We start from the raw sequence: 10484 nt of genomic DNA, 5'->3' as shown, positions 1-10484 counted from the left end.
CACTCGGTGGGTCCCGGGGCCATCTGGACTACAATTCCCAGCATGCGCCGCGCCAAAGGGCCCTGAAGGCGAGGCCCCCCGCCTCCTGCCCCTGCAGGTGCCCGCCCAGTTTGCTGTCCGAGGGGGCTCCCGGCGGGCGCTGAGACCCCACGATACGGCGGAACGAGCCAAAACTCGTCTGTGGAGCGGAGGAACGGCGGCACCGGCCTCCTGAACCGTACCCTGCGGGTCAGGCGGCTGCCGGCGAGCTCTCTCGGGGGCCGCCGCTGCGTGTGCGCAGCTCATTGGCGGGAAGAGAGCGGGGGAAGAGCAGCCGGGCGGGGCGGGGTCAAGCGAGGGAGGGCCGGGACCGGGGCGGGGCCAATGGGGGTGGCCGTGGGGAGGGCGGTGGCGGAGGGAGTGGAGATGGCGGCCGTCGGGCCGTGGGTCTGCCTGCCGGGCTGAGGGAGGGATCGCCGTCGTCTGAGTTCGGCGGCTAAGGCTGACCTCCGTGTTTGTCCAGGGGCCCCTACACAGGCCCTGAAGAGGGAACATAACAAAGTCCTAGAGAAAGCTGTACTTGGGCGCGGCGGCAGCAGGTCGGTCCGCTCCGCAGGCCTGGCTAGCGACAGGGATGGGTTTGTGCTAGTCAGAAAGCGGCTGGCGGCAGCTCAGGCCCCCCAGGGTAGGACGGGGCGAGTTGACACACACAGCTAGCAATTGCAGTCTTTCCTGTGTCCTTCATCACGCAGGAACTGATGTTTATAGAAAATGTGACCTCACAGAAAGCGGTGAGGGAGCTGGATTTGGTTTGGGGGTGATTTTGTGGGTGGTTCAGCAGGAATGCCGGGTGAAGGAATTTTGCCCGTTGTTATGCCGCTTGTCCCTGTAGCACTGGTGTGGCTGCGGTCTTAAAACTGTATGACTGTGCAGTGAACTGGATTTCCAACTAATCCCTGTAAAAATAGTGCCAGATAAAAAAGATGGGGATATGAAGAGGGGAGTATTTTTAAGCTGCATTTTCTCCCAAATTCAGTTCGTTGCCACCAACAGACCAACATCTGTTGGAAGTTAACTTCCTTCCATGCAGAAGGACTGACCAGATGATCTCTGGAAGTCTCTTCCAGTTCTGCATTTGAGTGAGTGCATAAGTCTGAAGCAACAACCAGCCAAATAGAGCTTGTTGAGTTCTTGGGAATTAAATAAACCAAACTAAGTGAGGTTTTCACTACATTCAAGATTAGCTCCTGAAGGCTGGGAGTGCAATGGGAGAACAAAGGACACAGGGAAATGCTACTAAGATAAATGGAAGCAAATAGTTTGTCTGAAGGAGCATTGGAAGGGTATTTCCACAATTTTCCAGAAGTTGCTCAAGGCTTTCTGTTAGCAAACAGTTGGAAAAGGGTGACTAACAGTGGCAGAGCTGGCATTAGATCACAGAGGAATGTGTAATGGTGTCATGAATGGACAGAAATGGCAAATGGACACCAGAATGAAAGCTCCAAGGACACTAGCTAGGCATTATCTTGATAAGATCCTTCATCTTCTCACCTGATTATTCTTTCAGTGACACCAGTATTCCTTTACGTACTACACAGGAGTTTCTCCAAATTTACATTATTTCAGGTTAGTTTTCTCTGATATCCTTTAAATGCTCAAAAGAGAAAGAGTCATATTGAAGTTGATATATTCTTTAAATACTCAAAAGAGCAGGTCATATTGAAGTTGATTTTCTGTGTTAACCATACCCCTAAGGTGCACGTTAACAGTTGTGTGAGGAATTCTGACATATGAGGAGAGGCTGAGAGAGCTGAGGTTGTTCACCCTCGAGAAGAGAAGGCTCCAGCAGGATCTTACCAATGTATATAAATACCTGATGGGACGGAGTAAACAAAGAGCCAGACTCTTCTTGCTGGTATGCAGTGACAGGATGGGAGGCAATGGGCACAAACTGAAACACAGGAAATTCCATTTAAACATAAGAAAAACCTTTTTTATTGTGAGAGTGGTCAACCACTGGAAGAGGTTGCTCAGAGGGTTTGTGGAGTTACCTTGGAGTAACCTGCCAGGACAAGGCCCTGCTTGTGGTTCATGGGGACAACCGTCTTACCAGGAACCCTCAGCAGCAGTGCTGGAAAGAATGCATCGTAGCAGCTGCACCCTACACTCGTATGTCAAAAGACCCAGATGACCTTTGTCCATCCAAGCTTTGGCAGTATACTGCAGCCAAAGCACACTTGTTTTGATGGTTCTGTAGACAGCGTTACATCTGGCTGCCTTGCTGCTCAGCCTGAGTCACACAGCTGTCCTTTAAAACTGGGAACTCCAGCATTACCACAGAACATGGCTGATACACGTCCCTGGAGCCACAACAAAATACGTGATGCAATTTGTCATTATCCCTCTTTGAGCAGATGTAGTATTCAGAAGTAATTACTAAGACGGACATGGAGAAGGAGAATACACAAGAGCAAACTCAAAGGTGGCTAGAAGATTTCTGAATTTTCTTTGTGTAATTAAGATTTTAATTAAAAAGATGTGGAACAAAGGTATCTGTTCTTTAAAGAGTGGGATCTGCCCACTGAAATGTTTGATAGAGTCTTGCCCAGCAAAAGGTTTTCTGCAATTCCCCTGGAGTAAGTTTTCATACCATACTACTTAGGCAGATTTTTTTTTTTTTTTTTAAATGGAGGTTTTCTCCTTTATGTACAAATCTGCTTGCCAGTTGTTGTTTTTTTTTTAAATGACAAAATAAAGATTAAAAATGGTGATTGGGACAAAATGATCAGGAAGTAGAATTGTTACCAAAAAAGCCAGTCAAAGAAACTCTCCAAGACTTGATCTTGGAGTTTTGGAAAGCAGGCATTCTTTATTGCAGTGCTGGGTGCACGGGGGATCGCTCCACTTATCGTGCACACTGTTGCCTACAGCAAGCAAAATTTATATTATTCCAATCATACATATTCATATTATCATTTACATAGTGTCCACCCTTTGGTCACGCGTAGTGTGGGTCATCTCTTTCTCCTAGTTAACTGGCCTTGGCAATTTTTAATTACAAAAACTCGGCAGAACTCAAAGCTTATCACCAAGGCCCAAGGCTTCTTGTCTGTTGACGCACATCAGGCCCGAGGCCTCCTGTCTGTTGGCACCTCCAACACATACCATTGACAAAGCTCAAGGTTTTCTTATCTAATTAGTACATACCAAAATTCTGAAGTTTTCAAGCAAGCAAAAGTTTGTTAGTACAGCAATACAGTAAAATTTTCCTTCTCTTGCTTTTGTTCAAGGTATCAGAATCAATATAACGGAGACTAACAAATCACAGTCTCTTGTGGGTGACTGTTATCCACAGAATCTGGAGCTGCCTATTGTTTTTCATGCATCTTCTATGATGTATTGAGTCCTTTTTGCAGAGTTTACAGAGGTGTTCATACAGGATAGGGAAGAGGAACGATAAAGGTAATAGCTCAGTAAAGCTTTAGGAAAAGTCCAAATACCTGTTGGTTACCTTCTGCCCACGACACAAATGTGAGAGTTGTTATTTTAAGAGGGTAGTCATTCAAGTCTGATTTTTCATATGCTTCTCTAAGACTAGCTAATTGCTGATTCTCTTAAAAGAACTCAGAGTCTCTCACATGTTTTTCTGTTTCAAATGAGTCTCTTCATGATGAATAAACTGTCAATTGCTTCTGTATTGTTGTTAGATGTGTACTGTGATGATGATTTAGAACCCACACCTATTTATGAGCCTTTAAACCTTTTCAGTGCTAGCTAAATCCTGCTTTTTAATGGCTGACTGCTCCCATAAGTGCATTTCCCACATGTCTGATATTTATACAACTGGGAAATGATGATCACAAAACTACTGATTAAAATATGTAACACGTAAGCTACCCATTGTTGAATAACATTTCTCTCCCAGAAAATTCTGCCACTCAAACAAAAAAACGCCAAATTCTCATTTACACCAGAAATAATTGTACCTGGAGTAAATCTAAAACCTCATTGGATATACCACTAATTTACACTAGGGTAGCAGGACTGAGTTTAGACTGGTAACTCATAGGCAATTGTAAACAATCCGACAATTAAATCTTTGTTAAATTTACTTTGCCATTGGAATGAAATCTTTATGTTATTTCTTGCGGTTATAGATGTATGTTTCACTTTAGCTATTAAAATAATGCATTATATTAATGCAGAGTATCATATTTGCCTTAATACAAAAAAACCCCACAACAAACCAGCTTTTGTTCCAAAGTACTGTGTACCACACCCAAATTCCTACTAAAGTAGACTAGATTTAAACCCTACTTTTCAATTAATTATATGTTTACATTTAATGGTAAATATTTGACACTTTTCTATTATCCAGTTCTTCTAAGCAAGTTTATAACCTTGTTTGCAAGGTTATTTTATACTGGTTGTGATGTTCAAAGTAGTTCAGGTTGGTTAACATTATCTCCTCCAGTAAACTGTTTCAGACTCTTTTTCCTGGGTCAACAACTGAACAGTGCAGTACTGTTATGCACGATTGTGACCTAGCTCTCCAACTGTAAACACGCTCTACCATCCTCAGATATTACTAATACAGTACAAAAAATGGACTGGGCAGGTACAAGAAGGTATGGCTGATAAGCCTTTGGACTAGCTGATGCCTTGCTGTGCTCTCTTGTGGCTGCTGCAACCCAGAATAAATCACAAGACTTTTGAGGCTGTTGCAGGATTTTATTGATGCAAAGGAGACAGGAAGACTTAGGATGCTATTGTGCTTCTACATCTTCCTGCAAACATAGCTGTGTACAGTCTAGCTGTAGTTAAGAAGTTACAAAATTAATGTCTGAAAATAAATGGATGAATTTGCATCCTAGACTAGAGCTGCAATGCTGCAACCCACAGAATGATGGCAAGTGGCTGTGATAGGAGAATGATCTCCGAGTATTATTTGTAGGTAGTGCTTTAATTCACAAAACAGGCAGAAAATTATTCTTGCCTATTGTGAAGTAGGAATACATTAATTCTGGAGCTGATGTAGAAGCCATTTAGCAGGGAAATGGCAGTATCTGAGAGAAAGTAAATGACAAAGGCTAGGCGGTGTTACAACAGTTCGTTGCAGTCATTCCTGATGGATAGAATTAAAAGTGGAAGTTCAGATGATAAAATCTAATTTTATAACAAGTACAGATTTTGTACATAGAACTACTGTATGGAGAATTTAGAAAAGCAAGAAGACAACTTTGTGTTGAGACCTGGTGGGATTGAAGCTGCTTAGTATTTTTTTGACAGAGATGCTACATTCTTTTGTCCAAGGCACAAACGCACACTTAGTTCTGAGACCGTAGTATCTTGCCTGTCAATTTGCTATTGATTAGAGTGCCAAAGCTCAGAAAACACTTTTACTCACCCATTGTTCATGGTGAGTCAAGGGAAACATTAGGAGCGTGCTTTTCTTCCTTTTCCACAGATGCTAGGAATCACCCACACTTCTGTTAGTGGCTTTGTTATTTTACCATCTGGATGATTTAGATTATTAAAGGTTACATGTATTTTGAAATCTTCCTATACTCTGGATGTTTGACTTCAATATTTGTACAGTAGATCTTCTGGAGCTCTGCAGCTAGAAAATTATACTAATTTTTTAGTACACGGAAGAATGTAGCTCTTGACATTCTGGCTGATTTGCCAGACCTTTGCAAACATCCAGGCGTTAGTGCTACCTGTATGTATAATATTTGAATTACAGCTTTTTGTTTTCAAAGAGATTGGTCATGGGCAAATAACTAGCACCTTGTACCTGAGCTGAAAAATGTAGGTTAACAGGGAAAGCCATAGAAGTCCATTTGCAGCCACTCAGAGTAAAGCACAGAAGAAATGCAGTAACTGACTTCCCAGTGAGCACTCTTTTTTTCAAAATGCATTTGGAACTATTCTGCTTCCTGTTCCTGTTGCTCAACAGGCTGTTAGAGCAGCCAGTAATGCACACAGTGATGTCCAAAAGCAACAGGATGCCACTTGCACCAATACTGCACTCTCTTCTGGATTCTTCTAATACTTGGAGGACTAAGCTGCCCATATGGGCAGTTGCATCTGAGTGCAAATAAGTGGAAAGCATCCTCTGCTGTGAAAGAAGCTTCTGCTGTATCTGCCAAGCAGTAGCATTGAAAGGGAAAAGATGTGTCAGAGAAGGGATATATTTCAGAGGAAAAGGACTGAAGTATGAATGTCAACAGGCAACGTGGGTATTCACTAAACACTTCTCCTTTGAACCCATTGCTTTGGAAGCAACACTGGCCCATGTGCACACAGTAGATGATACTGTTCTTCACCTTCTTGGCCAGCCTCAGTTTGATTTTCTTGTACCATGTCCATAAGCAGGATCATGGTCCTAATATTTCCTCCCATTACCTTTAATTTGTGGCCAGAGGAACTATGCAGGATGAGGTGTCTTGTCTTCAGATCTTGTTACTCCACATTTTCACCCGACATTACACACTTGAGCAAAGCTGCAGGGGACTCCACATTAGACCCAGTGTCTACTTTTCTTCAGTTTCTCAGAAAAATCAATCTCTGAACATTATACCATTCTCTGAGCCATAAAGCTGAGCTGACAGTGTGGGCTGGGATAGCCAGGTTACTGGGAACGTAACCCTGACTCCATTGCCTCCTTCTGCATGAAACCACATTTCTGACAAAGACAGGAATGCTAACAGCTCTCCTGGGGCAGCTGGCAGGGAGTCTTCGGTACCTCTTTCCTCCGTGTTGTGTGGTTTACATGTGGCTTCATTATCTTCAGTCTCATTCATTTTCACATGCACAATATCCACTCATATGCTGAAGGGTTGCTTTTTCTGTGTGTGAAAAACAGTACAATGGAATATGACCCCAGGTACACACCTTTGCTCTTAGAAGTGATTTCTGAAGTAATTTCAGCTGCTTCTGTTATACCACACACCAAGTGGTCTCAGACAATACTGCATGCTTTGCCTTTGCAATCCCATTCAGGTTCCTTAAAATTGGGCACCCAACAGGCAAGACTGTCGGAATGACCTGTCACTGTGGAAATGTGGGCCTTCACATTTGGGGTTATTCATGGGCCTTTCTGGCTTAAATCTCACTCTTCTGAGAGGACTTTTTTTCTAGTCACTGAGAAATCTAAGTACAGGCATTTCCCTGGGGCTTTGTGAAGGCTCTGATTTAGCTATTGTTTTCAGTGCATGCCTCCAAGGGGCATTCTTATTTTGCCATTGTGCCTTATTTTGGTTTTGTGTTGCATTCAAATTTATCTGCCCTTTATCTCAATAAAATTCCTTTCTTTGCTTTAAGGGTAAGTGTTAGCTGGACAGCAAGAGTTTATTAATTTCAGACATCTCAGTAAGGATTCCTTTGTAATTAGCCTTTGAGAACTCCTCTCCCATTTGGAGCAGGTTATGGCAGATGGCACCTTCCCCTGGAGAGGTGGCTGAGGAAGGGGCTGCCTACATCTGCTCTCTCTGCAGCTGAGGAAGGGGTCTCCGTGTTCTCCGAGTGGCCTCAAAAGCGCTGTTTCCTTACCCAGAACATGTTGAGAGGAGCGCAAATGTCTAGTGTCTCCTGGGGGCAATTCCCAAAGTGGGGGCTGGCGCTCGTCCTGGAGGTGTGATGGGTTTTGCCCTCAGCACAGTTCCTGCCTTGCTGTGGCTTCTGGGGCTGCTGACAGAAAGGGTTCCTTGTGCCCCCACTGCATCACTGCCAGCAGCCCCTAACCTAGAAGTATTTTCTGCAAAAACAGGCTTGCCATTGTCCACAGTAAATGGTTTTTTGTCTCATGCTATCGTGCCAGGAGACAGATGTTTCTTTAGAGCGGTGGTCTCCAAACATTTCTGATCACACACCTCTATCAGTAAAAATTTTTTGATCATGCACCCCCAATACCTCTATATTTATTTATAAATTACATAAATGTACTGCTGTACTAATGTTATGCACATTATAAAACATACACAAAAAAAGGATGAGATAAAGGTGAAATAAACATTATTTTAAAAAAATTAATTTAATTTAATTTTATTTTGTTTTTTAATGGTACAAAAAATATTTTCTACCTGCACCCCAGTGGGTGCACACACCCCACTTTGGAGACCGCTGCTTTAGAGCATGCATGCATGGCTTCTGTCTTGTGTAACTTCTCTCATGAATCTTATTATCTGTCTTGGTAGCTGGCAAGGATCTATTCATAGGCACAGTTTTCAACCAGAATGTCACTTTGCATGGTTGTATTTCTAAATGTATGAGTCAACATTTTTAGTCTGCTCTGCAGCCCAATATCTGGATAGCTAATTTGATTACAGCTGAGTAGGTTTGTTTCAGGGGATATTTTATTTGTGAAAATAATTTCTTTTTCTGGGGGAAAAGGGGAAAGAGAGGGAGGGATCAAACTATCTGAACATTGAATTGAATTTAGCAAATAATGTTATCTTTTCCTTTCCCTTCCCCCAAGGAATAGAAGAAAATTCAGAAACAACTTGAAAAAATGTTTAGGCTTTTCCAAGTGCAAAAAAATTTTAATTTTTAAAACTGCCCAAGAGTAAATGAGGGGAATGTAAAAAGGTTTTAAAAAAAATCTAACAAAAGGAAGTAATTAATCCTTATTCAAGAACAATCTTTTGGTGAACTAAAAATGTATGTAATGTGTTAGGTTTCGCTTTTTGCTGGGGGAGGGGAGAACACTGGGATGGCTTACGGGATTTTTGGTTTTGTTTTCCTATGAAAACTGCTAAAGCTTTTGCATAAAACCAGCTTAGCTTGACTCTGAAATGCTCTCTGCATTCTTCGTGAGTGGGGAGTGTCCATAAAGCTCACCAGCCTCAGAAAGGTTTCACCCAGCCTCTTTCCCACAGGTTCTCAGCTCTAGCAACAGGCTTAATTGTCACTTTGTTCTCTCCCCTTGTCATGCCTTGTATCAGCCCACAGACACAGTGTCATGGGCATAATCAGATTCTCAAAGCTGCATTATGTCAAGAGACAGTACGAAGCGATGCCCCAGCAGCAACACCATTGTCTGCACTGGTAGGCTTCCTGCAGAACACTTCTGCAAAATCTGTCTGTCCCTTCAGCTGTCCCCCGCAGCACATGGCCCCATGTACCCAGCTGCACAGCCTCACAGTCCAGAGGTTGGTGGCGAGACGGAGACTTCCAGCAGGCGTGGCACGGTACCTGAGCTGTGACTGCCAAATGTCCAACTCCACCATGCTGTCACGTCTTGGTGAAATTATGGTATTTATAGGGGGCCTGATGCTAAGTCAAGAGTAGGTCTTTCATCAGCTTCAGGGCTCCTATGTTGCTCTAATACAGTCCTCTTTAGGGTGGAAGGTGAGTTATGGGAGGCTGCATGCTGATTGTCTTGTGCACTGCTCTGCTTGCTTTTTCTGTGTGATATAGTGCTTCTGTGCCATGGCTGATGGGCTTATGATCACAGCAAAACCAGACTCTGTTGGAAATATCTGATACAGCTCTTCCTAAAGTTGCCTCATTTGTATCTTTCAGGTCCATGATTTGTCATCTTTCTGTGGATCTGCTCTCCTTTGTAAGTGGGGAACGACCCATCTCCTCCTCCTTAAGCTACCTTAACAGCACCTGGGGTACGTTCAGGACAGCCACAACACCCTGTAGGAGCTGATCGGAAGGCACCGCTGCCGCCTCCTGCGTCTTCTCTTCCTGCCACTGGCTTGGCGTTATCCCTGGGGCTCTGGTGCTGGCAACGCTTGGGGTTTAGACCCCTTTGCTGCTTCCTCTTGCCCTGCAAGTGGTTGATGTCCTCCCGTCAGTATTGGCTTTGGAAGGGCCAAGGGCAGCGACTGCCAGGGTGGGACCCAAATGCTCCTGCCACCAGCCTTGCCTCCGCTTTGCCTCTTGGTGCCCACAGGCTGCTGCCCAGGCAGCAGTAGGGGTGAGGGTGAGGGCAGGTATTTTGGGGACCTTAATAGTTTTCAGCAGTGCTCTGTGCCCCCCATCATCCAGCAGCAGCAGCTGGTGTGCCAGTGCTCTCCTTTGTGCCCCCTCAGCTCCCACCTTTCCCATGGCAGCTCACCTGCCCTGCAGCTCAGCCAGGAAGGCAATGCTGAGCTCTGCCAGTGCAGCCAGCCAGCCTGGAGCCGCCTCGGCCCCGTCCCCAGGGCTGCGGCTCATGGCGAGACATGACCACATCTGCCCAAAGCAGTCACGCAGATGGAGCTCCAGAGAGTGCCTGCCACTGCGTCTGACTCTGCAGGGCAAACGCTGAATGAAACACCAGTCATTTATTTGAGTGCAGGCTCAGATTACCACTTTTTTATTAATCACAGTAGTGATATTAATACCTGACGAATCTGCTGTGAAGCATGAAAATAAACTGTCTTGGGGGTTTGTAGTAAGCATTACTAATAAAGATTAATGCTTCTTGGGTGCTTTGGCCATGCATGTGGGCTTTGATGTCCTGATGTCTTCTTTGTAACAGGGCTGTGGTGCGTGTCTGCTGTGAGATGTTT

At 44.3% G+C, this 10484-nt stretch overlaps 1 long non-coding RNA gene across 7 annotated transcripts; it reads left to right on the top strand.

The window, feature by feature from the left end:
• The first annotated feature begins 384 nt into the window (after positions 1-384).
• LOC115336446 lies at positions 385-10416 on the top strand. Of its 7 annotated transcripts, XR_003921782.1 has the most exons (5): positions 389-770; positions 1219-1322; positions 1547-1605; positions 3396-3441; positions 9505-10416. It is a non-coding gene; the product is annotated as an uncharacterized LOC115336446 (long non-coding RNA). The 7 variants fall into 7 exon arrangements; XR_005931527.1 differs by having other exon boundaries at positions 385-422; positions 1219-1605; XR_003921781.1 differs by lacking the exon at positions 1547-1605.
• Positions 10417-10484: the final 68 nt, after the last annotated feature.

The sequence above is a fragment of the Aquila chrysaetos genome, chromosome Z (genome assembly GCF_900496995.4).
Source record: "Aquila chrysaetos chrysaetos chromosome Z, bAquChr1.4, whole genome shotgun sequence".
Classification (NCBI taxonomy): Eukaryota; Metazoa; Chordata; class Aves; order Accipitriformes; family Accipitridae; genus Aquila; species Aquila chrysaetos.
Note: the sequence above shows the minus strand (reverse complement) of the source record. Positions and strands in the feature narration are given on the sequence as shown.